The 6262-nt window shown below is 30.4% G+C and overlaps 1 pseudogene; it reads left to right on the top strand.

The window, feature by feature from the left end:
- The first annotated feature begins 401 nt into the window (after positions 1–401).
- On the top strand, positions 402–571 carry LOC119569209 (annotated as a pseudogene).
- Positions 572–6262: the final 5691 nt, after the last annotated feature.

Genomic DNA, 6262 nt, shown 5'->3' with positions numbered 1-6262 from the left:
GCTTGATTTTATAAATATTAATATATATATATATATTTATATATATTTATATTTATTATATATGTAGACAGGTATGATGAGCATGATATCTTCAAATCAAGAGATGTATTGACCGGTTTCGAATGCATACATATATATATTATATATATATATATACTAAAATTTTATATATATATATATATATATATATATTGTTGTGGGTGTGTGTTGTGTGTGTGTTGTGGTTGTGTGTGTGTGTGGTGTGTGTCTGTATGTGTGTGTGTGGTGTGTGTGTGTGTACATACACACACACACACACACAGAGACACACACACACACACACCCCACAATATAATATATATATATTATTATATATTGTATATATATATATATTATATATATATATATTATTATGTGTTGTGTGTGTGTGGTGTGTGTGTGTGTGTGTGTGTGGTGTGTGTGTGTGTGTGTGTATGTACACACACACACACACACACACACACACACACACAACGCAGACACAGATATATATTTATATATTATATATATATATATATTATATATAAATATATTTACATATATTTATATATGTATTGTATTATACATTATATATATATATTTATTTATATATTTTATATATATCATATATATATCATATATATTGTTTGTGTGTGTGGTGTGTTGTGTGTGTGTGTGTGTGTGTGTGTGTGTTGTGTTTGTTGTGTGTGTGTTATATATATATATATATATATATATATATATTTTCATATATTTTATATTTATTATATATTAATATATATATATATTATATATATATATATAATAAATATATGAAATATATATATTATATAATTATTTTATAATATTTTTTTGAATATATATATATATATATATATATTATATATAATGGCTAGGCTAGGCTGGACGTATAAAAGATTGCTTTAATAGATTCGTTATTTTAGGTCAGGTTACGTTTGGGTTTTAGCAATTTAGTAAGCTTAGGACGGTTATGTTAAGTGAGAATCGTAAAGTTAAGTTACGTTAGAAATGTCTGGTTAGGTTAGAACCCTATTTTAGGTTAGGTTTGAATCGTTATTTTGGTTAGGTTAGGTTAGATTTAATTAAAGAGGTTATTTAGTTTGGTCTGGTTAAGTTACCTTGGGTTAGGTGTAGGATTAGGTTAGATTAGGTTTAGGTTAAGGTAGATTAAAAGAAAAGGTTTGGGTAGGGTATTTGTATTTTAGGTGGGTAGGTTCGGTTAGGTAGCTTAAGTTTAAGCTAGATAATGGTTAGATAAGATTAGTTATTTAGGTTTAGGATTAGATTAGGTTGGTCACGTTTAGGTCAGGTTAGGTATGGGTTTAGGTAACGTTTAGTTAGAATGGGTTAGATTGGGAATTGTAAGTAAGGAAAGGTTAAAAATGTTGAGTTAGGGTAGAATCGTTATTTTAGGTTAGGTTAGTTCCCCTTTAGGTTAGAAGGGTTTAGTTTGAAACGTATGGGAAGGAAAGGAAAAAAAATGGGTAGAATCGTTATTTTAGTTTGTTAGGTTAGGTTAGTTTAAGGTTAGGTTAGGTATGGGATAGTTTAGTTTAGGTCACCTTTAGGATAGAATGGTAAGGTTAAATCGTAAGGGTAGAAAAGGTTAGCGATGATAAGTTGGGGTTCAGTTGTTATTTAGTCGAGGTATGGGTAGTGTTAGGTTAGGTTTAGGTTAACTTATATATAGGTTAGGATGGGGTTATGCTTAGGTTAGGATTGTTAGGTTAGGTTATTAATTGTAAGTTTAGATTAATTTAGAATCATACAGTTTGATTAGAATTGTTATTTTGGGTAGGTGATATATAGATTGCGTTCGGAAGGTTTGATTAGGTTAGGCTAAGTCAAAGTTGAGTTAGGTTAGGTTAATTTTAGGTTAGGCTAAGGAGATTATTTAGGTATAAGGAGACACTAACAGTATAGCAATGAATGTTGATTTTTGAAGCTTCGAAAAAAAAATTTTGGGTATATGATAAAAAATATTTTTTTTTTTTAAATTTTCTTTATAGATTGGGTATTGTATAAATCTAACGAGACATACTCCCCTACAAAGTACGATCCGTAATTGTTTAGTATGATTCTAGGCTTAAATATTTTCCGTTCTACATGATCATTGTTTATCCTTTTTAATAATCGGACATTGTTTTTTTCTTCGCATATATCCCCCCACCAAAAAAAAAAAATATATAATACATAAATATATATTTTATATATATATATATATATAATATTATATATATATATACAATATATAATACACATATATACACATACATACAAAACATACATACATACATACATCATATATATATATATATATATATAATAATATTTTATATAATATATATAAATACACACACCCCACACACACACACACACACACGCACCCCAACCCACCCCAACACACAACACACACACACACACACACACGCACACAACACACACACCCCACACACAACACCACCACACCACACACACACATATAATATATATATATATATATATATATATATTATATATTTTATATATTATATATATATATATATGCTTTCGTTTTTAAAAAATTCATAATATAATAAAATTAACAATTCCCACAGAGGTATAGATTTCCCCGGGGAGGATATATACAGATTACAAGCATTATTTGTAATTGAAAAAAATAGTGAAGAGAAAAAACTGTATCAGCAGTTATTTATCCAAGTAATTCCAAAGCTTTTAATCTACCTAACCTAAATAATAAACTAACTAAATCTAACCTTTCCTGAGGAAACCCAATCTTTTACTAATAAATATCATCTAACCGAACCCAACCTAACTTGACCTAACCTAACCTAAACAAATCTAATAAACATGGTATAACATAGCCTAAACTAAACTAATAAACATTACCTACCCTGAACTAGTAATCCTAACCTAACCTAATGTAATAAACATAACCTAGCCGAAACCTAATTTAACCTAACCCACCTAACCCATCTTAGTCTAACCTACCCAACCTAAGCGAAATTTAACCTACCCTAAACCAACTTAATCTAAATGTAATCTTTATACACTTAATTTGCTAACTAGCATACATATCCATTTTGCTTCTTGGAACGTACTATTGACAAAAACAAAGCAATGGGTTTCAGATTAAAATCACTCTAGGGTTATGCCTTGTTGAAAGCAATAACTTCTGCAAAAACTTTTACTTATACTTATACACTTATACTTATACTCCTTTTCTTTGCAGATAAGTTTCGAATACTTCTAGTATTCGAAACTTATCTGCAAAGAAAAGTGTATAAGCTAAATATAAAACAGGGTCCAATGATTTTCATTCAATCAAAATTCGCTGTTCCCTGTCATTCCAGTATTCCAGTATTTACGTTAATTCTTGCAAACTTGCGTTTGCCCTGCGTTAAATACACAAGTCAGAATTCCAGTGTACGGATTACCGATGGGAAAAAACATTTAAAAGTAAACACTGATGGTGCTTTTTTTTGTTTTGTTTAGGTTAGGTTTACGTTAAAGTTTTGTTCAGGTTAGGTTGAGTTTCGTTTAGGTTTTGTTAAATATGTTAGGTATGTTAGATTAGGCCCATATCTTATTAGTTTGGTTAGGATTAGTTTAGGTTATGATATGTTGGGTTTAGGTTGGTTTAGCTATCTCTAGGCTAGGTTATGTTAGATATATCAGGTATGTTGGTTAGGTTATATTTATATTAGATTTGTTTGGATTAGTTTTAGATAGTAAGATTGTTAGGTTACTAGTTTAAATTTGGTTAAATTAGGTTAGGTTGAGTTCAGGTAGGTATAGTTTAGTTGATGTGTAGGAAAACATTAGACATCTGACAATGTTGATTTTAGTCCTTCGAAGAAATCTATTTGTGAAAGTCGTGTGTGTTGTGTGTGTGTGTGTTTTTATGGGATATTCACATTTTTCGAAATATTGCTTGTATTAGAAACTGAAGAATAGTAGTCGTATAATTTCATTCTGGGCTTACCTATACGTAACCGAAATCTTTGCCTGGCCTAACCCTAACCTATCTTAACCTAATTTCACTTTAAACCCAAATAAAAAAGATAAAAATAACATAACCTAATCTAACCAAACTTAAACCCAACTTAACTTGACCTAACATAATCTAACCTAACATAAAATTAAGTAAGCCATCTAACCTATCCTCTTTCCAATGTAATCAAACCTAACCTATCCTAACTTTACCTATACCTAATAAGCATAACCTAACATAGCTGAAAAACCCATAAGCATAAAACTAACCTAAACCTAAACTTAATGAGCATAATCTAATTAACCTAAGCCTAACCTCACCCAAAGATAACCTTACATAAACCTAAGCTAATCTAGCCACCCACCTCATCCCAATTGACAACGTAAGTAGTGTCGTAATTCTAAGCTATGACATCCAGCATTTTGTCGACTCCATGTTATGGTCTTACAAAAAAACGCCAGCAAATCTTAAAATTTTGCTAACTGATAACTTACAGTAAGTGTACAAAAGGGACTTGGAGTACAGTATAATTATGTTGCAGAACAGTCAACTGAAATTTTAGAGGTAAGCCTTGAAGCGATTCTGCACACAAATAAAAATAAAAGTGAAGTAAAATGGAAATGTATGCTAATTTAAAAAAAATAAGTGTACAAAGGTTAGGCTTAGATTAGTTTTTGGGGTTTGATTTCGGGTTTGGATAGGTTAGGTTGGGTAGTTAGGGTTTAAACTGGGGGTTTAGATGGGTTAGGTTATTTTGGCTGGGTTATGTTTATTACTTAGGGTTTGGTTAGGTTTACTAGTTAAAGTTAGGTTATGCTTATTAGTTTTGTTTAGGTTAGGTTATGTCATGTTTATTTGTTTAGTTAAGTTAGGTTAGGGTACATTAGGTCAAGGTAGGTTAAGTTATATTATTTGTTTGGGTAGGTTCGGTACCTGGAATTCCTTTAAAAGAAATGCTGATGCAGTTTTTCTTTTTGCTCTATCTATTATACACACACACACACACACACACACCACACACCACACCCACCCACACCCACACCCCACACACCCCAAAATATATATATATTATACTATTATATATATATTATATATATTATATTTTCTCTTGGACAGATCTATACTTCTGCAAGGCATGTTTTTATATTACGAAATTTAATCATGAATATCCATTTTGTGTGTGGTGTATATATATAAAATTATATATATAATATTATATATATAAAATTAATATAAATATATATATATATATAACGTCAAAATATATGGTTAACATTTTTTTCTTTTATGGGGTAGAAACATACGAAGAAAGTGAATAATGCAATCATCATAGAAAACACAATGTCCGATTATTAAAAGGGTAACAAAGATCATGTAGAACGGAAAATTTTAAACGTAGAATCATTCTATACAATTACTGAATGTGCTTTTAGGTGAATTAGAAAAGAAAATTATTTTTCACTATTCAATACAAAAGGGTTTATTTTTCGAAAGGTTATAGAGGGCAACACTGCTAGAAGTTTAGTGTTTCCTTATACCTAAATGATACTCAAATGCATTTTTCCCAAAGGTCCTAAATGAATACTTTTAAATGTCCATTGTTTCCTTATACTAACCTAACCTAAACTTTTCCGAACCTAACCTAAACTTAGCTACATAAAGTAACAAATTCTAGTCTAACCTTATGATCCAGCTTAATCTAACCTTACGATTTTAGCCTAACCCAACGATCCTAACTAACGTCACTTAAACTAACCCCATATCGAACCTAACCAAACCAACCTATACCTAACCTAAATTAACGATTGAGCCCTAACTTAATATTTCTAACTCTTTCTAACATCTAACAATCCTAACCCAAAACAGTCTAACCTAAATGTAACCAACATGCCTAACCCATATCTAACCTAAGCTAAACCTAACCCTGTTTGTTATGTGTTTGTTTGTGTGTTTTTGCGTGCGTGCACCCTCTCCCCTCTTTCCCCCTCTCTCTTCTCTCTCTCTCTCTCTCTCTCTTCTCTTCTCTCTCTTTTCTCCCCTCTCTCTTCCCCTTTCTTTTCTCTTTCTCTCTCTCTCTCTCTTCCCTCCTCTCTCCCCTCTCCTCTCTCTCTGTCTCTCTCTCTCTCTTTTTCTCTCTCTCTCTGTCTCTGTCTCTGTCTCTCTCTCTTATTTATTTATCTTATTTTATTTTTTTTTTTTTTTTTTTTTAAAAAAAAATTTTTTTTTTTTTTTTTTTTTTTTATATTTTTT

The sequence above is a fragment of the Penaeus monodon genome, unplaced genomic scaffold (genome assembly GCF_015228065.2).
Source record: "Penaeus monodon isolate SGIC_2016 unplaced genomic scaffold, NSTDA_Pmon_1 PmonScaffold_13362, whole genome shotgun sequence".
Lineage (NCBI taxonomy): Eukaryota > Metazoa > Arthropoda > Malacostraca > Decapoda > Penaeidae > Penaeus > Penaeus monodon.
This window is presented reverse-complemented; position numbering and strand designations above follow the sequence as displayed.